Genomic DNA, 27,041 nt, shown 5'->3' on the forward strand with positions numbered 1-27,041 from the left:
CAACAAGACATTCTTTGTTAATACCAGATCCAGCAGCACACCTCCCCTTGTAGGTAGGTTCCTCAACCACTTGCATCAGAAAGTTGTCATCAACATTCTGCAGGAACCTCCTGGACCATGTGTGCCTGTCTGTGTTGTCTTTCCAGCAAATATCTGGGGGATTGGAATCCCCCATGAGAACCAGGGCCTTCGATCATAAGAGTAATTTCAGCTGCCTTTAAAAGGCCTCACCAATGTTCTTGTGCTGATCAGGTGTCCTGTAGTAAACACCCACGACAGTGCCACCCATGTTGGACTGCCCCTTAATTATAACTGTTCTTAATTAGCACTGGACACATCCTGCCTTCTCTTCTAGGCAGAACTTGGTATACTCTGGGTGCTCTTTCAGGTAAAGAGTGCCTGCTGAGCTCAGCTGACAGCAGAAAATCCACAGTAATGTAGAGGTTTTCCTTTTCTTAATTTTAGATTCTGTGTATGCAATTCCTTTTCTGACTTTTATTTTTTTATATGTCATGTGACAGAACTAAGAGTGATTCAATTTAACTGGTGAGTTTAGACTGAATTAAGGTTCAGATAGAAAATAAACAATGATGGGTTTTTTTCTCCTGCAATGCTAGGTGTCAGTCATGCAAAACTCCTGAGAAAGTCTGAGAAAAGGCTTTAGCTTCTAATGTCTCCATTGCCTGATATCTATTCATTCTGGACAAGGGAAAAAGAAAAATGTCATCTTCTTCATTTCTCCATCCCTAACTCATCTGCCTGGTGACCACGAATGCACTAATTAGTTGAAAGCAGAATAAGGACTTGCCAAATAGAAGTGAGGTAACCTGATGAAAGGCACTTCCAGCCCCTGCTCCCTGGGCTCTTGCTTCAGGCACAGCCAAAGCACTGATGATTGAAGAGGTTGTGGACTCTCCCTTCTAGGAGTCTTCCAGGATGTGGCTGCTCAAAGCCAACAGCAGAGAGGTTGGACCAGGGACCAGGTGAGGTCCATGAACACATTGATGATACAGCAGTGGGGGTAATTTCTGTAGTGCATTTGGTATCAGTGCCCTGTGGAGAGGGTGACTCTAAGAAGCTTTCCAGTGAGACTTTATGGTTCTGTGTGCATGGTCTGTCTAGAAATGCATGTCCATAGCTTCTTTTTAGCTTTTCATTCTCAAAAGCTTTAAAACATATTATGCTGTTTTCTTTAAAACCTGTATGTGTTATTTTATATTTCTCCTCGGAGTGAAGGAGCTTATGTGAGCCCTGTCTTATAACAAAAATGGTCTTGCAGAGAAATTGTTTTTGCTAAATTATCTTGGGGGATACTCCAAGAAGCTTTTCCCAAGAGACCCACCAACCAACCATCTCCAGTTTTCTGATAACATCAGCTCAGGTTCCGAACATGGTTTGTGTTCCTCTTGTGCAGTCAGATGTGTTCATAATTAAGTTCAAGGCTGTCTTGGTCTGAGAGGGACAGGGAAACATCTGGCTTCCAAACCCACTATTTTAATAGAATTGCTATTATCCTTTGCAAAGCTGGTGCCAAGAGAAGATATTCATCCTTGAGAAGAGCAAGTCCTTATCAAGCATCACCTTGTGCAAAAGGAGGAGAGTTTTGAGAAGTGAACAATTTTTGGGGGGAGGCTGATATGGAGGGAGGTAGACAAAAGCCCTGGACTGCTGGCATGTGAAGGTTGGCATTTTTTGCTTCCTGTCCAAAATACTGCAGATCTGGTCTTTAAAACCCAGGTAGAGTGGTCCAAGTGAGGACTGGGCTAAGGCTTGTTACCCATCACTGGTTTCCACATTAGGAAACACTATGGATACTGGATAATGCTACAAAAAGTAAATGTGTATGTACTGTATTTCAAGGTTCCTTGGGAATGTATTCATGTGATACAGGGATAAATTATGTTTAGCGGGGTGGAGGTTTTTTCCATGTTTTATCTGTTGACATTTTTTCCAGCTAATATCATCTGTTTCCTATGGGAAAAAACTGAAACAAAACATGCCTATGATATAAGAAAGAAAAATAAAGCACCCCTCAGAACAACGTCCTTTATTTTTTACTTTGCATCTATGAAAATGACTGGTGAGTACAGATCTCCAGAAAATAAGCATTCAGAAGCCTCAAAAGCATAACTTACTGCAGAGTGATTTACTAATTCAACATAGTAGTTTTCATTCCATAAATCAAATATTCTACAGGAGTTTTGTCCCTGAGCTGAATGTATTGGGCAAAATGTATTAAAAAGCTCTATTCCAAGCCTTATCTCATCCTCAGAGAAAAAAAGCCTTCTTTTCTGACTCTGTGCCTCCAAGAACCCCTTGCTTCAGTTCATTTTTAAGGTCACTGATCCATCATTTGTATAATTCACAGGCAGAAATGTCATAAATTCTTTGATCAAAACCTTTCTTCTTTTCCAGTCTTACTACTACCTTTATGTGATCTCAATTTGATATTTTGGGGAAGGCTGTGTCTTGCTCACTGTGGCTTGCACTAGAACTGTCTCACTATGGAAGTCTGCAGAGACTCAGCATCTCAAAAACCTGCCCAAAGATACATCCAGTCAGAGGTCTGTGTATGGCATGTCCCTCTTTACCCAAAGATTATGAATTATTATGCTAATCTTGTCTTGGTCTCAGAGAAAAGCATTTACAAATACTTCTTGTTGATTTTCCTATAAGCATTAATTTCACAGAAAAACGTGTGCTTTTGCACAAACCTTGGAGACCAGTATTTAAAAATAATTACTTTAATGAGCTGCTTTGCTGAACACTGCCTGTAACATTAAAAAAAAAATGCTAGGAAAAAACTTCAGAGCTATGCAGTTAGAACATAATTACTAATAGAAAAGATCCCATCTTCCTCCTGTTTTGTAGCCAAAAAGCCTCATCCTGAGACAAATTACAGTCTAGAAATAATAGAAATCCAATTTTAGAGCAAGAAAAAAAACCAGAACTAAGTTGCAGAGCATTGCTGCCAACCAACAGAAACACAAGAAATAACAGAAATCACTCAAATAATAGAGAAAGGTATCATGAGCAGAAATCTGTGCTGAACTGGAGCTGAACTCCTCAGGTTTCTTGCTTATGCACAAAAAAGGAATGGCTGTAGAGCTGGGTTGCAGACCCCATCAGCTGTCATTTGGGCACTTCTGCTGTTGCTTTTCTCTCTGTCTATGTGAAGTGTGTCTTAAACATTGCAATTGGGCATTTTTTGATGACTGGAGACTTTTCTCCAGTGGGAGCTGCCCGAGAGTGGGTATTGCTTCTGCCCTGCCCTCTCTCTCAGGTCACTACATGCTTTTATTTCCTGTTATTTCTAGTAGAGAGAAAAATCACCCTGGCTTCTTCAGGAGTCTGCATATTCCAGTAGTGACAGCAATGCAAAAATAAAAAGAAAATGTCGATGTGTGTGACAGCACACCAAAATCTTCCACCCAAATTTAGTATAATTATGAATTAAAGAGAATCTTCTGCTAAGGGAGCAAATGACGTTGGCCCAGGGATTTCTTGAGAGCATCCATCATTTTACAGGATATCCAGCTTGTTTTACAGCTTTTAAATGGAGGTTGGCTACTTAGGCAATCCTTTTACTGGGTGGTGCTGAGCAAATATGACTGCTCTGATTGCTAGAATTCAAATGCCTCTTGTTAAAGCCTAGTAATCATATTAACTAAACAGAATTTCAGGTTTATGTTTGAGTTATCCCTCCCTCCTCTGCTTTTATATAGATTTTTTTTTCTGTTTTGTCCAGGAATAGTTCATCTGTAGCATGAATTGGGGAAAAATTTGGAAGACATATCTCCAGAAAGAGCATTTCAAAATCTGATCCACTGGAACTCTCTAAGTATGAAGCTATTTAAAGTGATAGAATAAGCTGAATATAAACTTCCACTTGGAAATTTCTCGGCTTAAAAAAGAAAGCTCTGGTAAACTGTTTTGCAGACATTATTTTATTCTTGATTTAACTTTTTGTTTATTTATTTATTTTCTAAGGGTAGAATTGTACTTGTGCCTTCACATTTATATTTTTCTCTTTTTGTTCTTAAAGCTGTGTATTTCTGAAACTTGCCTTCCTTCTTATACTGCATAGGCAAGGATTCTCAGTTTAGAAGGAAGACTATATATGGAATATAATTACTGAAAGGAAAATAAACACAAACTGAAAATCCTTGTATGCCATTTGGCTCCAAATCATATTTTTAAAGTATGTTAGAAAATTTCACAGTCTGAATCCAAGCTAAACCAGCAGTTACTCTATGAAATCATTGCTATAATGTGAATAATATACACATCCTGGGGTCACCTGGAGGAGTATCCTTTGGTTTGCTGCTCCAGAGAAGTATTGACAGACCGATGATTTACCCACAATACTTCTAAATCTGGTTCAAAAGTTAAATTTACTTCTAGTTCCTTGAACCAACAGGAGTGTATTTTATATTTGTTCCAAAATTGGTTTCAAAGGCACCAGTCACCTCAGCGTGCAGAAATCACGTTGCATATTGCTCATTGCCTTAGGCAATGACCTATAGACTTGTCATAATATTTTTTATTGCAATGAAAGGTTTTCAATATTTTTTATATAATCCATTCATAACCTCCTCTTTATGGATGTATGAATTTTTTTTCAATAAATGTGCTCTGTGGATTTTGTTCAGGTTTTTTTCGTTCACCAGAGGTACAGATGACATTGACAGACTTTCTCAGACTTGAGTTAAGGGTATGAATAGAGAGAATTTGCTTCTTAATAAAGTCCCTATGTCTTGTGCTGTAGGAACAAGTGGGAAAAAATGTAAATTAAAAACCCACTTCAGCTGCTAAGCAGCACTATCACTGGAAAGTCTTTCATCTGGGATTAACTTACTGGGAGAAGATATAAGGGGAATAACTGTAGCACTGATTTTGAGGCTGCTAGTGCAATCTTAAAACTTCAGTGCAAAATCAGCTATGAAAAGAAACAGACATTGAGCAAACAAAATATTATGACTTCAAAGCTATTTCATTATGTATTGATCTCACAGTCTCTACTGTCATTATTTTCTTCCTGATACTCTGCCCAGATGAGTATGGAGAAATCCAGGAAAATTCCTTCTGCCTAATTCTGTTCCTGTTGACAAGCTGAAATTTCCTAGATTAAATCAAGTATCATATTTAGTACAACAATCTAATTAAAGGACATGCTTTTCAGTCCAGTTTTGTCATACACTGTAGTGTTTCCCCTCGCTCGGTTAAATGACCAAAGCACTGTTACACCTTTATGTAGCTCTTCTTGTGTTATCAGCTAAACAATTATCTCATTTGCAAATGATACTGAATTTTGGGCTGTGGATGAGCTGGGCAGTATGGCAGCACAGCAAGCAGCTCCTCTTCACAGCCAGCAATGCAGAAAGTGCAGCCACAGATTTATACTGATGTGATGGTGGGGCTATGGCCTCCGTGGCACTAATTTTAAGGAGAAGACCAAGGGCTTCTTATGCTGCCTCTTGAGCTACTCAGGAGCTTCAATTGCTGTTCCCCTAAACCTGGTGTTGGGAGGGCTCAACAGAAGAGTTTTACTTCGTGTCCCATGTCTGTGTGTCTTAAATTAATTTGCTTGAATTTTCCTGAATATCCCCGTGACTCTAATATTAGTTTTTTTGACAGCAAGAGGAAGAGATAAGCAATGATATTTCTGTCAAAGCTTATCTGAAATAGGGGAATTGATACCATTCACATAGGGAGTTGCATAGGCTTCACCTGCTGCCTGGAAACCTTCAAGTAAAGGACAAATGTTTTGGCGTGTTATGTTCAGAGGTTACTTTCAAGAGAGCCCCCTCGCATTTTGGATTTGGCTTTTATCTAATTGGTTATCTCTAATACACAATTATTTTACTAAGGAACTTCAGGCTTAGTTTTTCTTAAATGTCTATTGATCTTCTAGTTGTCTGAAAAGGGGATTGATTATCAAAGGCGCCATAGCAATCCTTTGAATACAGGATGTTTCTGAGAAGTCTCTTCTTGGGTATTTTCAGAAGGTGACACTGAAAGTCAGATGTTCATTTGGAAAATCTTGGCCAGGCCCTGGCAGAAGTGGAGCAGTGGGAAAGCAGAGTATCTTGGGAGATGCATGTTTTCTTCTGATGCTTGATGGATTTGAATGCTTTTGGTGCTTGATTCTGAATTTTAATAGTATCACTGTCTTCTAGCTGGGTTTTTTTTCCAGTTTTTTTCCATACTGAAATGTCATGTTGGTTTAATAAATTACCTAAGCACAAAGAAAGCCCTATTTGGTTATTTATGTTATCATTTCGCTATGCTTGAGCAAACACTTGCTTCAGTCCAAAAAAATGTGGTAATTGGCAAACATATTGAGAAATGTTATAGAAAAACAGTGATTATTTATTCTTATGATATGAATGTTTTCTACAATTTGCTGGTTCCTCATCATCACGTGCTTGCATTGGTAGAAAATTATATCCTCTCATGTTATTAAAATAATTAAGCACAGTTTGCAAAAGGATCTGCTGGTTGAGTTTATCCTGTGTACCTATTGATATTTTTAATATGCTTTGCTGGTCCTAAGAATGGTTCATTAAAAGGAGACAGAAATACTGTTTCATCTGTGCCTTTTGCATAACATGTAGGTTATTTAAAGAGTCAGAAAACTGTTTTTCATTAGAAGGAAAAGAAATTCCAATTTGTTGAACCATTTTTGTTTGCAGGTAATGAAATAGCTTATTTATTCAATCAAATACCAAGAGGCTTCTGCAGTCCTGAAATTCTCCTCAGGCATTATTTTTCTTAGAGTCAGTAGAATAGAAGTTTGACAGGGAAATAATGTGCCTTAATTTTTATCGCTTCCTCCCATTTTTCATCATTAAAACATCCATTTCAATTTAGAACTGGACCTGAAAAGTCATGAAATCTACCATGCAGAACAGATGGTTTTCACTGCACATGAAAAAACTTCAAGCTGTTCCTGAACAGCAGTCTATGTATTTTAAGCAATTAAGTGCTTTTCTGGAGTCATAATAGGTCAATTTAATATTTTTTTAGATAGCAGATGTTAGTTGCCTATAGTGATTAACTTCAACTTTTGTTTTTAAACCAGCTAAATGAAGTTCATATGTAAAATACTATGTCTGATTAAACGCAAGGCATACCTTTTTGGTAGAGTTTGGGGTAATTAAGACTGTCTTGGTATTTTTGTGGTTCTATCTAGAATACCGTCTGCTCTCTGAATGGAGAAAAGACGATTTTGAAACAAAAAAATAATCCTTTTTTTTAGAACCAGCAATTGAATTTTACTATGGGATTTGTAGTCTCTAATGTTCCTGGCTTCCTGCTGCCATTGTATTCGATCCAATGTGGGCATGAATGTGCATGATGCCTTCAATGTAAAGTGCAGATTTCTCTGGGATATGTCTGTTGCTGGTTCCATCCTGATGCCTGACCTTTTGATTAGAAAATAGTTTTTTCCTTTGCCAGCTCTGGCAACAGGCAGCTCTGTCTGGTCTTTCCCACCTCTATTTGGAAATGACTTAGGTTGTTTCGGCACCTGATTCTTTCTCCTAACTAGTGAGGTCTTCTTGATAATCCTGTTCTCTTGTTGGCCACATAGCTGAGTCATAGCTGAGTTTTCACAGAATCACAGAAAGTCAGGGGTTGGAAGGGACCTTGAAAGATCATTGAATCCAACCCCCCAGCCAGAGCAGGGTCACTTACAGGAGGTCTTGTAGGAACACATCCGGGTGGGCTTCGAATGTCTCCAGAGAAGGAGACTCCACAACCTCCCTGGGCAGCCTGTGCCAGTGCCCTGTCACCCTCACAGTGAAAAAAATTTCTCCTTGTGTTTATATGGAACCTCTTATGCTCAAGCTTATATCTGTTGCCTCTTGGGCATAATTGAGAAGAACGTGGCACTATCCTTCTGTGTCTCTCCCTTTATGTGTTTATAAACATTAATGAGGTCACTCCTCATTCTCCTCTTCTTCAAGCTGAAGAGACCCAGCTTCCTCAGTCTTTCCTCGCAGGGAGATGTTCCAATCCCTTCATCATCTTGGAGGGTCTGTGCTGGACAAATTTTCTGTTCAAGTCTCCTGTTTCTCTGGATGAGAACCTCCTGCTGTTTTCCTACTGCTGCTTCTGGAGGTGGGAGGACTGGTTGTAATTACTCAGTGTATGTGTAAGATTAGCTTCAATTAGTACACTGTTTATTTGTTGTGATGCTCATTGCAGTTGCCTTTACCATATGGTTGTATCTATCAGGAGCATGATCTGTAGAAGATGGTATATATATTGCTTTTCTTTATCTCTTATGGCAAAGTATTTGTGGGTCATTAATGAGATTTCATAAGATGAAATTCATCCAGGCAGATTGTAGAAAATGGGTGGGTTGAGCCATCTGATATTGACTGATTGGAGCTTTTAGAAGTGGAGATTCTGTTTTCATTTTGCATGCTTGCCATGATATAGTGTACACGATGGGAAAAACTTTGCATTGCATTTTATTCTCCATAATAAACCTTTTAGGAGTGTTTCCAAACTTTCCTGTGAAGTTTTAGAGCTTCCTAATAACACGCCTGGAACCTGCTGAGGATCTTTTAAAATTATGAGATCTATGGGCATACATATAAGAGCACTGGATACTGCAGCTAGAGGGACTTAGAATGTTCCAGCTCTGTTGACTTTTTAAATTGAAAATCTTCAGAGGTACTTTGTATTTCATGTTTATCTGCTCCCAGATGATTAAACATTATTTTAGTATTCCAGACAGTGTGACCCCACTGGACTGTTAAGTCCGGCGAGGGTGCAGTATTTAACACAGCGATGTCTTCATTGTGGGCCAACCACATTTTTTGATTTATAAATACTGGTGTTTACTCCATTGGTTCTACAGTATCAGCTGTGCTCCAGCCACATTTGGGGAGCAGCCAAGTAGCTGTAGCTAATAAAGTAAGTTGACATTTTAACTCTTTCAATAGATTTGTCTGTGAAATCTGAAGGCACGTTTGATTTGCATTTTTAGGCAAGTCTGGCATATCTTTTTAACCTATTAAAGACAACTTTTCAAATAGTTCATTAGGCTTCTGTTTGTTTGGTTTTTTTCCAGCAGCACTTCTGTCTGGCAGGCTCCAAATCCAGGGGATTTTTGCAAATCTCTGCTACCTCCTCCTGCAGCAATGCCTCCCCAGCACAGTTATCCTCATGAAAGACCAGGGCAGGATGAGGTCCTGGGACTTTGGAGGAGACTGCTCCCCTTGCTGCCCTTCTTGCACCTCAAGACCCCAAACATTTTCATTGCTGCTTTTAGGATGGAGTTTTAGGGGCAAAAGGAGGTATTTGGATATGTTGTTTGGAGGAGATGTGTGAAGGCTGTTAGATTTGGGACAAAAGGGATGGTTTTGTGTTGGGCCATATACTTGGTGCTGATTTAAAATTTGATTACTGAAGCTACAGATGGAGAAAAATGAGATATGGCCATCCATGCTCTGAGTTAGATCTCACATTATTTCTGGATTTTTCTTCTTATGCTAATGAAAAAAATAGCTTTTATAAGTAAAATATTATACTGATACATCAAATATCCGTTTTCAAGCTAATGAAACAAAAGGCATCTGCACATCTTGACTGTTGTAACCTTGTAAGTTTTGATAAAGAGATGTAGATGCTACCAAAGAAAGCAAGCACTAAACCTCCTTCTCAAATTACTTCATTCACTGATATATTTGTTATGTAAACAATGTGTAAAGAAATGAACCAGGTGGGCATATTTAATCCCTTACTTGCTCTTCTGTTGTTTTTTCAAAAATTTCACCTATAAACTGAAAGTGTTTCTACATTTTTCTTGCAAACTTAGAAAAATAGCCAGTAATTCAGAAATCCCAGGACTTGCAAAAAAGCGTTTACTTTTTGAAGTTCAAAGCTTACAAAATTATTCCCACAAGTGCATTTTGTGAATGCAGGGCCTGTATTTCATACATGACGTTGAGCCCTGCTGGAGGCAGAGGAGCCTCCATCTCTTCTTCACAAATTCCTGGGCTGTAGCTCAAGAGGATAGGATGTTCTTCCAAGGACTAGATTTTGCTCTGCCCCCCTCAATCCCTCCCAAACCCTGCCAGGTTCTCAATCCCAAACTGCATTATTTAATAACCAGAGATGGGTGTTAAATCCCAAGCATTAAATGCAGTTTCAGGACTGGGTTGTTGTGCTGATGTGTCTCACAGATTGCAATGGAGGACACAGACAACCTTCTCCATCCTGGTCAGTATCATGGTTTTGTGGGCTCCTGGAGGTTATTGCTGTAGTTTCATGTTTGTTTCTGATTCAACATTCTGGCTGGCCAAAAATATTTCTTATTTCTAGACTCACTGAAGTGTTTCAAGCCTAAGGGAGCCTGGGACAACGAAACCTTTCAGCTGTGAATAAGAAGGTTTGAAAGAAGAACTGGAAATGTAGGGAGGGAAATGGTGTTCTCTGTCTGATGTGTGTTATAGTACCACTGGAAAAAAATAAGGTGGGCTTTTTTGCTGTTTTTTGTTTTGGTTTGGTTTTGCTTTTGTTCCAGTCTGAACTTGGGATGCAGTTCAGTCACACCATTTGGCAACCATGAGGTAAAATCGAGCCGCCTTAGTGGAGTAAAAAAAGGACATTCTGAAGCAGTGAAGGGTTTGGTAAATCATTGGCCTTTTGAGGAAACTGTGTTCATACATCCCCTTTGAAAGTACTTTGTCTAAGAAAATAAATAAAAGAAAAAGCTTTCCAGGAAGAGCGAGCCTCTCCAGGCGGCCTCTAAAGCACCGCCCGTCCATTGTAAGCAGGGAACCCCCGAACACCATCTTGTCTGGCAGGTGGCCATTAGCCCCTTCCCCACCTGTCACGTAGAGGCCTCTCTCACACAGGGGTGCTGGGCACGTCACAATGGCTCATTATGCAAATGAGTGACGTCAGGACCACGTGACCGATGCCTATAAAAGGCCGCAGCTGCAGCCCACCTGGCAGTTGGCGTGTGTGGGGCTGTGGGGTGTGTGTGGGGCTGTGGGGTGTGTAGGTTCCTCTGAGGAGAAGGATCCCTTCAGCCCTGCTACTGGTGAGTGTTGTGTGGGCACCTTGCACTCATGTTCTGTTTGCTGTGTTAAAATGAAGGGTGAGCTTAGGCACCAAAAGGAGCATTTGGGATTGTAGGAAAGCACTGATAACGCAGGCTTGTTGGTTAAAGGCTTCCTTGTACTGTGCCTTTCTGCTGCTGGTTTAAACCAAGGGTGAGCTTTTCTGCATGGCACTGCAGCATGAGGTTAAGTAGTCATTCTTTGAGTTGCATCGAGGTGTCCTTGCCTTCCTGGTTAAACCATGGGCCTGCAGAACCTAAAAGTGTTTTTTTCACTGTGGAGAAGCAATAAGGATAATTTCTTGTTTGCTTTTTGTTTCCTCATTCAAGATACACCTGGTGATAGTTGATCTTCTGTGTGTAAATGAAGGTTAAAAGCAGGGCCATGGTCCCCATCTCTGCTTTCCCTGCTGCTTGTGACTCCACCTGAGTACATCGTTAGAGCTGTCCCTAAGCATGTCAGGGAAACAGGGCCCGAGTTCAGCTAGCATCTGATAGCCTCAGCCATCCAGATATGCTAATTGCTCATACGAAGCTCATTCTCTTGGCTGGGGAGTTAATTGGATTGCTTTCCCTCTCTCTTCCCTCACAGGACCTATGATATTAATTTCCTCTTTGCTCAGGAGCAGCTTGGAGCTATTCCGTTGTTAAAATACTCACAGAAGTATCTGCAGTATTGCAGCCAGTTCTGCTTTTCAAAGCAAGTTTTTGGTTTTCCAAGGCTATGGATGATGTTAATAAAAAGTAGTGTGGCATTTGGGTCCCCACTTTCCCCTTTTAATAGTTTCAGAGGGTAGGTTGATGCTGTTGGTTGCTGGTTGGTTCTCACTGGAGAATCAGTGTCTTTTGCACCGTTGCTTGTTACTGGGAATCCTTTGTTAAGGTAGTGCACATTGGGCCTGTGGCAGCAGAACCTGTGCTTCAAAGTGAGCATCAGAGAAGATTTCTCTATTTTTTCCCTTCTCTTCTGCGAAGTATTGGAAAAGAGAGCAACAAAAAAATCTTGGCTTAACCCATTGTGACAGTAAAATGCAACAACAGGCTGTTGGTTAGTGTCCAGGGCTGAAGGATCTGAGGGTGCTTTGGACTTGATATCAAACAGTTATTACTCATGTTTGAGCTGCATGGTCATGGCCCTCTGTTGGGACTGAGAAAATCTCTGTGCTGTTGAATCCTTTAACCTGGGAGGCTAAATCTAAATCCTACTTTTTGCGGGCTTTTTCCATAAGGTAGAGAGCAGACCAGTGCAAACAGTGGCCCATCTTCTAAAATTTTTAGTGATCCAACACCTATTTCTAACTCTTGAGAAACTCCCAAGAGATTTTGCTTCATACTTATATATGTGCAAACTGATCTCTTTGTTGGATTACTTCCTTTAAATTACTTGTCTCATTTGCAGTTAAGCTGAAGGTAGAAACACTGAACTACTGTGAAAAAGGCATAACCTATTTCCACCTTGGCAAAAAATATAGGATTCCAGAAAGTCTTTAAAGAGAGCTTTTTCTCCTAGGATTTCCAGTCTGGTGTGTAGATCAAAGGAGCCTTGATACACACATGGATGCTTATCTGTACAAAACTGAACCTCTAAACCTGTTGAGATTTTTAGAGCACTAGTTCACAGGAAATATTTATTGCTGTAAGAGGAGAAAAAAATAATTCCCTGCAGTTTACTAGTGAGTGACTTTTCTCCAAAAGAAACATTCCACAGCAGAAAAAGTAGGGCATGAAAATTATTTCCACACTAAGGCATAACTTCCTTTGGTTTTCCCATCTTCATTTTAACCCCACAGAGACCTTATAAACCAATTACGTGTGTATTTTTCTTATCTTGAAAAACTTTGTTAAAACCAAGAATAATGTAAGCTGGGTAAAACAGTTGCATACTGGAGTTGATTACCAATTGTGAAATTTGGCTACTTTTAATCTTTGAAAATGTACCAAGAGCAGCAAATACCATGTTGACTCTTGCCTTGCTGTATTCCCTGGAAGTACATAATGGTCACGGATGTCACCATGCATTGTCTGACTGTAGGGTTTAGGGGGCACCCTGTGTTTCTATGGTGTAGTTGATTTTGGCTGACACTGGTATCTTTTGCTCAGCAGTTCCAGGACAGCAGTACAAATTCTTGTGGACTTTTCAGCATCAGTCTGGAAGCTGAAATAGGATCCCTCTTCTCAGTCATGGTCTGAAACACTGACATTTTGCACTGATGTGAAACACAAGAGAAAAACCTTGTGGAGGAAGGAAAGTTGAAGGTTTATAGATGTGATTGGAGTTTCCCCTTGTGAATTTTCTGCCTCACAAATCTGGCAGCTGTTACATGCCATCCTTCAAGAGAGGTAACTCCCTCCACATGCACACCAGCAAAGCAGAGCATTTGCTCCCCAGCTAGTGCCTTTGAACCAAGCCACTGGTGGGAACTGCACATGTAAAAGCCTTAATTTCCCTTCTACTTCACCCCCAGCCCCAACCCCCCCCTCCCCAAAAAAAAAAAAAAAAAAAAAAAAAAAAAAGAAAAAAAAAGAGAGAGAGAAACAAAGACCAGGCCTTGGACCGCTGAGGGATTTGAAGATATTAAACAGGATATGAATTTCACACAGGAAGTTTGCTGGAAGCCTATGGAAAGTGAAACAGGAGTTTTAGATGCTGTAGCTCAGCTCCTTATTTTTTTTGCAGACTCTGCTTTGCTTTTAAAATTAGTCCTCAGAAATGCATCTGTATGTATATTGGAGATGAAGATTTGAGGTCAATGTTTTAAAAATGTACAAGCTGTCTGGAGCATGGAGGCTTTTCCAAAAATGATTGTGTGCCACTTACCTTCAAAGGTGTTTGTTGGTGAATGGCAACCCCTCATGGAGTTTGTCTTCTCTGCTGATGCTCAGAAAATGAGAGAGTCAATTATTGCTGGAGGATAGTGGTTTACTTTTCCTATTAGTTCTGACTTACTGTTTTGTGGAACATTACTTTGGGTTTTTTGGTTGGGTTTTTTTTTTGTTGTTTTTCTATGTAACAAAGATTTCTTGATTGTCGGCAAAATGTAAGCTGATGTATTCTGAAATGTTTGAGGTTGGCTGCCTTGTAACTTACATTATCTTGGAGTACAGCCCTAGGATGACTCTAGTCTTGGGGGCTTTCAGTACCTTGATCTAATGTGTATGATTAGGTTGAGTTTATTTTTCAAGATACAGCTAGCAGGACTAAACACTTCAATACTATGAGTCACAGTGTTGAAGCTTGATCAGGCTCGAATCACTCACTGGACAACCCTCACTATTGATGTGAGCAGCAGGTCCATCTGAAATTTAGTCCATGGAGCTAAGTGTGTTTTATATTTGATTGTCTTTCTGCACTTTTTAAAAGGTATGTGAGATAACACCAAGTCAAGAGGTAGTGTGGGCTTTTTAGTAGAGCAGTAGGATTTATATCAAGTTGAGGTGCATGAATGTGTAGCGTTTCTGAAAGAATACTTGAGGTTGATCTAGACAGATCCATCTCTACTTTGCTTGTCATCCTGGTTTGGGAGGACCAGGATAGAGAAAGCTGCCAGGGACACCACCAGCAGCTGCCAGCCTATTGATGTGGCAGATAAAATGGGGAGCAGCTGTGCCTGTGGGGAGCAGAGGATGGGGCAGGCACACACATGGACCAATCACAGTGTTCCTGCCCATGGTGCCCAGTGTAAAATGGCTCCCAAGAGAGCCATCTGGGGGCTTCTCTGGCTGCTGTGCTTGCTGGGTTGGGGTCTGTTTGCTCTCTGCCTCCCACTTCTTTCCTCACCTGCATTGAGAAGATCGTTGTTCATTGAGACAGGTCATCTGCCTTCCCAAGCAGGACCAGCTTGGTTGCTCTCAGACTGTTGCAAATTGTCACTGAGACCCTGGACTTGGGCACCCCCATCTGCTGCCAAGTCAAGTGTGAAACTTTTCTGGTTGGGAGGTAATTACCAGCTGAGGAGGGTGAATTCCATATTTACATATTTTATAGATATTTGTAATTTGCTATCACTCTTTCATTAAACCTGTCCTAGCTTTTTCTTCCAACCTTCAAGTCTCTCCCTTATTCCTTTCTTCATCTTCCCCTTGGAGGGTAGTGGGGACTGACAGAGAGCATCTGTCACCTACTTATTGTCTAAAACTGTGGCACTTGTAGAGAAAAATCAGAGGTTCTCAAATAAGGATTTATAAGAAATACCTGGAATTGCATTGTGAGCAATCTTTCTTTTGAATAAGCTTAATGCAAAATAGCTCAAATCTAAGCATAAATAATTAATATTTGAAAGCTAGATGGGGAGGGTTGTTTGGAATACATACAGCTGGTTTTCTTATGATAAACTTTTGAAGGCTTATTAATGTACATCCTACACTTCTTGTAAGATTGTCCCAGGAGGAGCCTGTTTATGCAGGTTCAACTTTGTGTTGCCAGGAATATAAATTGTCATGGAGTCAGATCTGCTATGAGGTCCACCTGAAGGCAACTCCTCAGAAATTGCCTTTCTGTCTGTGCTTCATAGAGTTGCTGAGTACAGGAGAAGGGAGCTGGCAGCTGCTGAAAGGGTAAAGAGCTTTTCTGTGCCATTGTGCTTTCTTTGTCCATTTTTTCCCCATGACTTTCCTGTGGCATGTGCACTGTGCTGTTCTATAGGGTTAAATGTAGCCTATGTATTCCTTTGCAGATAGGGAGCTACACAGCTGGTTCAAGGTTTGTGTGATTGCTGCCTGGATTAAGTTCTGTTGTCCAATCTGTAAACTCATTAGAATTCTCTTAGCTTGAAATCTGCCCAAATAGATCTTGCCAGAAGGGTTTGTTTCTACACTTGGAAACCTTACCAGCAATGCAGGAGAAATGTGTGCCAGAGGAGTTTGGCAGTGTTGCCAGTACCTGGTACCTGCAATAGCAGCCTGTGCAGGTGTGGCACAGTGATGGCTACTCCAGCTCAGCACCAGACACAGCCTTATCATTGCCAGGTTAAAGGTTTCCTGGAAAGATGTACTGACTATTTTGGGTTTTGTGCCTTTTTACTCTCTCTATATATATAGTATAAAAGGTAGAGCCAAGCATCTTTTGAAATATAAATACTTTGGAAGAGCTGTGGCAAGGCAGAACACTTTTCTTTCTCTGATGTAATAACCACAGAAATTCAGTAGCTGCTGGGACTGTGCCAGATAATTGCAGGTAAAAGAGACTGATTTGTGTTGGTATAGTTTCCAGGTCATGCAGCAAAGTTCAGCAAAGTAGAATAATACCTGTAGTAGTTAGATGTCTCTGAAAAAGCCAAGTAAGCAGAAATGCTCTCTGAGCATCATATTGCAGTGTGTTAACTGACTTATGGCTGTTGATGAGAGCAAAATACTCCTGCAATATAACCTGTGCTATGTGTAGGAGATGGCAGTGTGAGTATTTAATTGTGCTCCCATTAGCATCTCTGTGGAAATGAATGTATATGCACACATAGGCTCTTTAATAGTGCTATCAGGGGCTTGTGTTTTGTATTTCTCAGAGCTGTTCTCTCTTCTTTTCAGAAACAGTTGACTGCAATGCAAATTGAATTTCAATTGATTCTCAGCCAAATCAATTTCCAAAAGGAATTTTGTTATTCTACCAGTCTCTAATACACATCCATTTTTAAAGATTAAGAACTTGAGAAACACAGCAAAATTGAGACTGGAGCTCCATTATCTAGATACATGTCTTTTTACTTACTCTGTATTAAGAGTGCAAATCCTAATGCCTTTCATTAAAGAGCTGTTGATGTGTAGTTCTGATTTCCAGTAGATTGGATTGTAATGAATGTGTTTTAATTATTAAGAAAACTTAGTGAGTGAGCTCATTATTGTGTCAGGCAATATAGTGGAATCTCATTTGGTTTAACCATCTGTATTACTGAGGATTCAAGCTTTACAATATAACATTGTTATAATTAGCGTGTAATCCAGCTTTCAGATGCATTAAAGTATTCATTTTGAAAAAACCAAAACCAAACAAAAAACAACAAAACATTTTCTACCAATTAAAATGAATATTTTTTCCAGAGTGAGGCATTTGTGTCAGGAGTTCTAGGAACAGGGTTTACTAAGGAAAAAAATGTCAGAAGGCCTCCACATAGCCTGCCTGAATACTAGAACTGTATGCTTTACTTTTTATTTCCAACCTGGATAACCTATCAAGAGGCTTCATTTTCATTACAAGAAGTGTAGGATGTACCAAAACCTGTTCTTAATTTTTTTATGCTGATGAGGACAGAAATGAGCAAAGCAAAAAAAGTTGATACATGGAATAGCGCATTTCTCTCTCTGCAGGGTGATAAAGCCAGAGTATTTCAAGGTACTATGGAATCTTGCTTTTAGGCATGCATTTTACTGAGAGAATTAGTGATTACTTGATTCTGAGGCACTGTATGGGCAGATGTCATCAATTGTTGGGAGTACTGGATGCAACTGCTCAAACAGGGCTAGTATTTAACTGAGCTCTCCAGGTGTGTTCTCATGTCAGACCTGCCAAAATTCAGCTGTCTGAAAGAGGCTCACCAGTATTTTTTGGCCACTGGAAAGACCGTGTGCGACTCTGTATCAGCAAAGCACCTCATGAGTGTCATGTGGGACTTTTGGACAATGAACTGGGAGTGAAAACAGCCTTCTCTGAAACTAACTTTCCTTAAAGTGTCCTTGTGTAGAAATTTTGTGTGGAAATGTATTTTTGTCACAAAGTACAGACTTACATGCTTGTGCTCTGCTTGCATTATGTATTGATAGAATTGGTGGCTTTTCACATGAGACTGAGGAACTTGGGTCAGGTAATATATTGCAGAAAAGTAGCATTTAGCATTTCTGGGGGATATTGTCCTTTTCTCCTCTTTCAGGTGGGGTTTTCTCCATGTTCTTCAGTACAGTAATGAACTCAGTTTTCTCGGCAATGGTCTGTTCTAAAGTTTTATTTGTGATGGTTTACTCTTTATTTAGGAAAAAAATAAGGAAAGTGTAGTGCAGAAATTAACACATTTCAAATAATAAAATGCAAAGAGCAATTTCAGCAAGTATAGTCTTATTTAAGCAGGGCAGCTGGGCAGCCAAGGGAGAATCACAGTTGTTTGTGTTCTTGCAGATGTGCCAGTAATACAAGGAACAGGGCAGTTGAACAGGAGAGCCTGGTTTTCATTGAGGACCCTGATGTATAAAAGGCCACTCCAAGTTTGGTGACAGGTTGTGGGATAGTAGGAGAGCTGAGACAGGACTGATGGAGTTGATTACTCAGGCATCTGAGTGGTAAAGAATTACATGAGTTTGTCTGTATCATCAAGTCTCGCTGACTCCCAGATTCATAAAAAAAAAAATATTGGGACTCTCCAGTGAGCTGTTCAACCACTGTACAAAGGAGTGGTTGTAAGGGCAGAGAACAAAATACTAGCAGGAGGTTTCATTTGGCCTCTGTATACTCTGGGTAAGTGTCACATTAGCAACTAATCATAGTATCATAGAACAATATAGGTTGGAAAAGGGCCCTCTGGAGCACTCTAAGCTTGAGACTGCTGCTCAAAGCAGGGATGACTTCCATGTGAGGTCTGGTTCCTTCTGTTGCTGTTGAAATTTTACCATCTCCAAGGGAAGAGATGGCTGGTAGGTTCCCTGAAGGGTGATCTTCCCTACTCTCCCCATGAGGTCATCTCTGCTCACCTTTGTTCTTCAGTGCACTCATAAACAAACTGGAAAATGGAATGGGCAGGAGGTGAAGTTTGGTCAAGTGGTATAGTAAAAAAGGAAGTCTTCCTTTTTAGAAGAATCATGGTAAGATACTTGGTAGCTGAAGCATGTGAGTCAGCACAAATGTGGAACAAACTTTAACTAGATGTACAGTGTCTCTAAATTAGCTCATCCACACAGAGGAATTTTGGCATCACTGTGAATAATTTTGTAGAAAATTTCAACTTAGTGTCCTCTTCCCTCTATATCAAAGCTGGACATGTTTTGTGATAGAGGAGAGGAAAGCAATGGGTAAGACATGCTGAGAGCTCAGGGGCACAGCTGAAGCCATGTGTTTTGTGACAGCATTGCTGAAGCATCTGGGGCTTTGAGTACCAAACCTGAAACTGCAAGATTGTTTGCAACAGCCTCACAGATTGCAGTTGCAGGTCCCTGCAGGCATTAAGCATTCAAAAGGATGGCTTTTCTCCACTACTGTGCTCTGTATTCAATGTTGTTGGTTTACTAACAAGCAGCCAATTTTATACATGCTTACTGAAGCTTTTCCAATGGATTTCCTTGTTGTTTTGTATTTTACTCAAACCTACTATTTTATAACAATACCTGAAAGACCATTTTGTTAAACATCATCTGAGGATTAATGCAAAATTAGTTGTTTGGGTTTTTTCTTTTAATTAGTGCATTGGATGAATTTGATGTGGTATGAAAGTGAAGCAGCCTTTTGAAGCCTGGAAAGCTGTTGCCCAAATTAGCATCCGTTTAGGAATTTCATTTTTTAAAACCAGACACTCTGTGGGATCTTAACCATCTGTGTGTTGCCCTGCTGTAGTTCTGTAGGCTGTTTGTCTTTCGTAGCCAAGCTCTAAAATTCATGTAGGATGGATAGGAGTGCAATTTAGGGTTTTGGACTTAAAAAGCCTTGGAGTTTTGCTTGCAGTTTTGAGGGGCTGGGCTTCATAACACAGGTTGTGCCTCCTGGTCTGCTGCCTGTATGGAAGCAGTTGGTGATTTTTAAGTGCCTTCTCCCAGTGGAGGTACTCAAGACTGCCAGTCAAGGCAGTTACAGCAGTGTTTTAGTTTATTAAATGAAATTAATTTTGCTGCTGGCTCTGGTCCTGTATTTTCACAGGCTGCACTGCAGGAATCCAGCTCTGCAAACACCAATTAAGGGGGACAGTACCATAATTCTATGAATACTCTAAAAAACATTTGACTTGGCTGTTTGCATCTTGCAGGCTTATTGCTGTATCCTGTACCCTGCAGACAAATGCTGCATGTGGCTATTTAAAAATTAGCAATCAGAAGTGCAAAAGGCTTTCATGTTAACAGCTCATTAAAATAAAGAACAATTTACCTGTTCAGTATACTCTTGTTCTGCCTGTCTCCCTTCAGGCTTCATTTCTCCTTCTCCAGCAGTAACCCTAGTATCTCTTCTGGTCTTCCCTGTGAGGGCTCGCCTAAAACCCCAAGCACACAAAACCCCCTAACACAGGACTTTGCACCCTAACGTTTTTGCCCCCAAAGGCTAACAGCTTCATTTTCAGTTTACTCCCATGACTCAGTATTTGCAGAGTCAAAATGTGTTTGGGATTATTAGGGATAGCCTCAGAGGTACAGCAGTACTGGCTTTGCATTTTCAGTACAGCAGCTGAGAAGCAAGGATCCTCAGGAGCTGCTTTCTTTTTCAGGAGGAGTAATTTGGATCTGTGAATGTCTGTTCCCAGAACTTTATTGTTGACAGCAGAAGTACTAATGGGAATGTTTGGTTGTTACAGAAGTGTATCTGAAATGGCTCTTTTTAAGTATTCTTTCAAGAGCTGGTGGAAGATCGTAGAATGGAAGGGAATGGATAGAATCATTATGTTGGAAGGGACCTCAGAGATACTTACTCCAGCTTCCCTGCCATGGGCAGGGATGCCTCTCATCTAGATGAGGTTGCTCAAGGCCTCGTCCAGCCTGGCCTTGAACATGTCCAAGAAGGGGGCACCCACAACTTCTTCAGACAATCTGTTCCAGACTCTCACCACCCTCAAACTAAAGAACTTCTTCATAAAAGAATCCAGAATAATCCTGTTCTACTTCAGTTTAAGTCTTCAGCCTTCCTGCAAGTTCTGTTCAGGTACTGGAAGGCAGGCCTAAGGTCCCCCTGGAGTCATCTCTTCTGACTGAACAATCCCAGCTCCTTCAGCCCTCCTCCTGTAGCAGAGGTGCTCCAGTTCCTGGATCATCTTTGTGGCCTTCCTCTGGACTTGTTCCAACAGATCTATGTCCTTCTTATAGTGGGGACACCAGAACTGGATGCAGTATTTGGGGTGGGGATCTCACAAGTGCAGAGTAGAGGGGCAGAATCCTCTCTTGATCTGCTGGCCACGCTCTTGATGCATCCAAGGATAGGGCTGGCCTTCTGAGCTGCATAAGCACACTGCCAGCTCATTGTTGAGCTTTTCATCAATCAGCACCCCCAAGTCTTTCTCTTCAGGGCTATTCTTATCCTATTCTGCACCCATCTTGTAATCATTCCTATGGTTGCTCTGACCCAGATGCAGGACCTCATGCAGTTGACATTGTCCCATTTCTCAAGCCTGTTAAGGTCCCTCTGGATGGCATCCCTTCCCTCAAGTGAATCCACCACACAGCTTGGTGTCATCAGCAGATGTGGTGAGGTTGCACTCAGTGCTTTGTCTGTGTTGCTGACAAAGGTGTTAAACTGTGCTGGACCCAGAACAGACCCCTGAGGAACTCCACTTGTCACTGGTCTCCATGTGGACAGTGAGCCATTGATTACAATGATTTACAATTCTTTTAATGTGACCTTCTAGCCAGCTCCTTATCTACTGGGTGGTCCATCCATTAAATCCCTGTCTCTACATCTTAGATACAAGGATGTCATGTGGGACAGTGTCTAGTGCCTTAGACAAGTCCAAATGGATGATGTCAGTTGCTCTTCCCATATCTACCAGATAGCTGTAGCTGTCACAGAAGGCCACCAAATTCATCAGGCATGATTTGCTCTTAGTGAAGCCATGTTGTCTGTCACTGATCACCTCATTGTTTTTCATGTGCCTTAGTACAGATGCCAGGAGGATCTGCTCACCTGGCATAGAGGTGAGACTGATTGGTCTGGAGTTCCATGGGTTTTCATTGCTCCTTTTTTAAAAAATTGAGGTTGTTCCCCCTTTTCCGGTCTGTGGGAACTTCACTAGCCTTCCACGACTTCTCAAATATGATGGCCAGTGATCTAGCAACTTAAGTTGCCAGTTCTTTCAGGACCCATGAATGTATCTTATCAGGTCCCATGGACTTCTGCACTTTCATATTCTCTTCTTTAGCTCCTGCTAACCTGCAAAGCAGGCTTTTTGATTTGACAAAGATTTTTTTGTGACTACACTCAGTAGGAGCAAAGTTCTATTAAAATAATAGTTACAAGAATCAAATAACAATTTGAATGCCTAATGATTTTCCTGGGCTCTCATGGTCAAATACATTAAACATTCAAATTGTTTATTGTAACATTTTATTTTAACAGAATTTTGCTCTTGCTGAATGTAGGAACAAAATTCATATGTTTCATGGAAAACATTCTGAAAAGCTCATCTTTCAGCTACAATGTAACACTGATTCTACTTTGCTTGCATGGTGTGGTCACTGATGCCCCAATACTAAAGCAATAAAAACTACTTGCTAGTATTTAATATACTTTAAATATTAAAAAAAGTACAGTAGAAAAGGCTATCACAATCAGTAGAGCTCTGTCTTTTTACATAGAATTTCAAAGCATTGTATTATTTCTTAAATAAGATGCAGAATAGAACAAGTAACATATTGCTGAGACATATATAAGCCTTTTTTCATTCAGGTAGTTTGAAGGATACTGTGAAGAAAATGCCAGCTTGAGTGCCATACATAATTGCATTATAGTAGAGGAAAAAATTGAAACAACCCCCTGAATTAAAGCTAACCATTTAGCTGGAGGAAGCTCTGATTTCTGTTATTTGTTGAATTAATATAGTGTAAAATTTTATTCAGCTTTTAAGAGCCCTCATATTCAGAAAATTTTATTTGGTGGGGAATGCAAAAGACAGACATTTCCAGCTTAAACAATGAAACTAGTGATTTGTGTGTTGTTCAAGGGAGCAGCTTGACAGCATTTTAGTTGCAATAAAAGTAGGTAAGATCCAGCTGGTACAGCAAATAATAGCCTATTTTTAAGGAAGCCAACCCTGTTCTATTTGTATTGCTGATGACCTATGCTGCTTAAATACAGTGATGGCAATGAGTGAAAAAGGCACGTGCTGCATGTATTTCCCATCTGGGCTCTCAGGCTGCTGAAGCTGCTCTGCTGGCTGCTGCACCATCACTCTCCTTGATAATCCACATGCAGGTGCATGCCCCCTCTTCCTCTCCTTAGGTCCTTTGTAGGATCCTAGGAAGACTGAGACATAACAGGAAAAATGCCCCAAACAAGCAAAACAGGTTGTAGCTTGTCAAAACCAGAAACTACTCCAGGCTGGGGACAAAGATGTTTTAGGTCAGGCCAAGTTCTAGCTACTTTTTGTGATTTTCCAGACACACAAATCATTTTATTATGTACCAAAAACCAAGGTGGAGTGCTATAATGTGACAAAACATCATTGTAATGGAATTTGTGGTTTGCTTTTTTTTTTCCTTTTTCCTCATGAGCTTTCTGGTTTTATTTCCAGAGCAGACTTTTTTTTCCTTTCTACACAGTTTTGCCGATGCTGCTGGCTCAGATGAGAAGCAGGTGTTGAACAGCAAAGCTAATTATCAGTTATGTAGAAGAGCACAGGAATACTTTACAGTAACAAGTAAAGCATAGAAAACAGTCCCTTTCATGCTGTTATGATTTGAACCATTATATCCTCTGTGACTGTCAAATAGTTGAACAGGCTTTTCTAGTCCAGGATGATGGGTTTTAGAGGACAGTTGTCACTTTCCTTTGCTTCCCAAAGTATTTTGCAGACAGATCTTCAAAAAGCCCCTGATCCTGTTACTTTATGTGCACTCCATGCTGTTGATGCTGTTTACAGAAGGTACTGCACTGTCATGTTGAGACTGATGGCTCTCAGTTCTGTAAAGTCATTCTAAAGATTTCTCTTGTGAAATTCTCATGGTTGCCTGATAAGGTGGTGTGTGTGTGTGTGTCTGCTCTGAGTCATGTCCCAAGCTTCCTTCAGGTACCAATGATGAGCAAATACTTGAAAATCTCAGGTGATGATGATGAGTCTTTGCATTTGCCATCCCACATCTTGTGCACATGCACAGTCAAGGTACCCAAGGCCATTGCAGAACTCTCTTAGAGCCAAGTGGCTGCCAACATAGTTGAATTGGCAAAAGCTCTTTGTTTTGCCCACCTTAAAGTTGGATTCTTCTGAGTTTAGAAAATACAGAGGCTGCCCTTGCTGCCTTGCTGTGACTTGACTCCTTGCCATTCCTTTTGGGTTGTGTGGCTCAGGACAGGAGCTCTCTGCTTTCTTGATGGTCTGCTTTTGGTGATACCACTTGACAGTCATGTTTCAAAGACAGCTGTCTTGCTGTTGTCAGCTTGGAGGGCAGTTGAACTTTTTTATTTTGGTGACATAATCTGGAAGAGGAGATGGGGAGTGGGACCTCCATCTTCTGTCTGTGGAGATGTGTTCAGCTCAACTATGAACTTCTTCCTTTTCTTTGGCATAGGATCATCAGCCTGAAAGAAGTCTATGGATTTGTTGTCTGTTTAAGCTGGGACAGGATTTATGCTACTTGTAAGCTGCTTCAGAGCATAGCAAAACTAAATAATGATGGAGAGAATCAGCTCTGTTTCTTACCAGCAATCTTGATGAAACACTTATCTTGTGAGGAGATGCCATAATACCTACACTTGAAATTGTTGCCCTCTTGTGCCTTATGCTTTTCCTCTTTCAAATAACTTTCAAATGTTTTCATTTTATGTGCTTTCGAATATGTTAAGAGTAATGGAGACATCATTTACTTCCTGATCTGTTTCCTCGTCCCTGTGAAATGAAGAAAAAATTTGTATTCCCAGCAACATTTACTCCCTGTTGCTGAATTTGTGGCAGTATCTTCCAAGGACCTGGTTTTTTTGACTCGATAAATATTTTTCTCTTTGTTTCAGTTACCTTTCCTGTAAAATCACTTTCTTCCTTTTCTGCCTTAATCACTGTCTTTGCTTAAAAGCAGCAACAGCATCTCCTCTTTCAGCTTGTTTTTTCTTATTTTTCTTTTTCAGTTAAACTACCCCTTCCCTTGTTCATTTCTGTTTGTCCTTGACATTTACTTCTTTCTTTTTAGTAGTTCTCTCCTTTGGGCTTGTTGGTGGTCAACTCCTCTTGGACAAGTACTGGAATATTCTGGGGTAGCAAACAGGTTATTGCACCATAGCCATGAAGTTACCAGTCCTCTCTGTGTCATAGGACTGCTATGGGCAGGGTTGGTTTTTTTTCAGTCCCACTATTCCTGGGTGCATCATAAAATTATAGTGTGACAAGCTGCCACTTTTACTTGGTGTAGGTGATCCCTGTTAATGTGTTGCTATTTCAAGAAAAATGAGTGGTGTATTTTCCACTCCCATCCAGAGTCGAAACATTTGTTTTACAGAAGCAAGGTTTAGAATTTTTTCACTGTTGCATAGTAATCTGACAGAACTTGCTAGTGCCTTTGGTTGCATGTGTCTTTGATATACTGAAAGCCTTGATGTCCTTTACTCTGTTTTGGTTTAAATGCTTAATTCTTTGTCTTTAGGGTGTCTGGTTGGTTAAAAGTTACCAGGCTGCATTCTTTGTATCTGCATTATGAGGATACTTGGATATCTGAGCAAATTCTGTTGGTTTGTTGGCTCTGCCGTGTAGTTAAAGCAGTTAGTGAGGAGTATTTCTGTAGAAATTTGGTGGGTTTTTCTTTTCATAATGATAAAAATGTACCACTTATGCTGGCCCAGTGTACTTCTGGGACTAGAGAATGGGGGAGAACTTTGAGTTTATTGCTATTTTGACCTTCACTATGCAAAAGTTTGACCAAGAATATTGCACTATTCAAAATTTCATCATGCTCATACGGACTTAAATGCTAATAAGGAAACAGTATGTGACAGGATGCTAAAAGATGTTACTGCCTAGTAGCAGTAATTTGCTTTAGAAGAAAAACAGCAGCATAGAAAATTGCCTGCTGGCTTTCAGTGGAGGTTGTGTGTGCTGAGAATTCTTCACACTGTGCTTAACACATGCTGAATACTTATTTTAGGGGTGTTACATGCTTTTAGCTTCAATTTTGATGTAAATACAAACCTGACTTTGGAAATAGCCATTAAAGGGCAGTTCCTCCTGCTGTTTTGTTTTACAGGAGGACCTAACTGTTTCCATAATGTTAAACATTTTCATAAGCTATTTCAAAATAACACTAATAATAATTCTAAAAGGAGATGGTGCAAAGAAAGGCAAACAGAAGGCAGTGAGATGTGGAGAACTGATTTATTTTTGCAGTGGCAATATCCAGGTTTCCCTAATGGCCAGTAAGAGCAGTATATTTGGAAAAGATTTTATAGGTAGGGCTACCTATGGCTTGGAATACTTATTTTTAAGTTTGCTTAAGGGCTAAATAAATGGCATTAAATAAGACATACCCTGCTGGTATGTTTATCCCCTTCTTTGTATTTGATTTTGTTTGTCTAAAGATGAGGTCCTTCTTCTAGCCTTATGTCTCTCTTCTGCCCTCCATTTGGTGAAAGAAGAGGTGTCTGGCACTAACTTCTGTTCCTTACCCTCTCTTTTTCCAAATGAAAGGGGAGGATGGTGCTGACTTGACCCTACTAAAACTGTAGTGTTGGGGCAAAATCCTCTTTGCTCCTCTTCTTCCATCCATAGTAACATTTCTTCCCCTGCCCTTTTTCTGGGACAGAGCCAATATGATGAGTCCAGAGTGTAAAATTTATCTGAGCTAAGACAAGGCACTTTGTGGGGATGAAATAGAGGCTCATGTAATTTGGAATTTCATCAGGGTTGCCTTGGATGATGTGATCAAAGTACAAACTTAATGTTTTGCAATACAAGGCACGGAGTCCTGAGCTGCATGTGTGCATGTGGGAGCATCCAGGAGGGCTAATCCCTGTGGAAAGGGGGTGGATTATGAATTACAAACCTGCAGGGAAGGGTATTCTTGTTTGGATTTAAAATTTTCCTGGTTTTTAGGAATTTAGTTTAGTGTGAGTCACTTGCAGTGCCAATGAAGCAAACCACATGAAAGCTGTGCTCTT

The 27,041-nt window shown here is 40.3% G+C and overlaps 1 protein-coding gene across 5 annotated transcripts in view; it reads left to right on the forward strand.

Annotated features, from left to right (window-relative positions):
• PRKG1 (protein kinase cGMP-dependent 1) overlaps positions 1–27,041 on the forward strand; it is a 426,892-nt gene that overhangs the window by 106,764 nt on the left and 293,087 nt on the right. The window contains exon 1 of one of the 5 annotated variants that reach the window (XM_071748885.1): positions 10,982–11,062. The exons of the other annotated variants lie outside the window; for them this stretch is intronic. The gene's annotated coding sequence lies outside the window, so the exon portion shown is untranslated. Of the gene's footprint in view, positions 1–10,981; positions 11,063–27,041 lie in introns of those variants that run through there. 5 annotated transcript variants of the gene reach the window in all.

This window comes from Heliangelus exortis, chromosome 7 (genome assembly GCF_036169615.1).
Source record: "Heliangelus exortis chromosome 7, bHelExo1.hap1, whole genome shotgun sequence".
NCBI lineage: Eukaryota > Metazoa > Chordata > Aves > Apodiformes > Trochilidae > Heliangelus > Heliangelus exortis.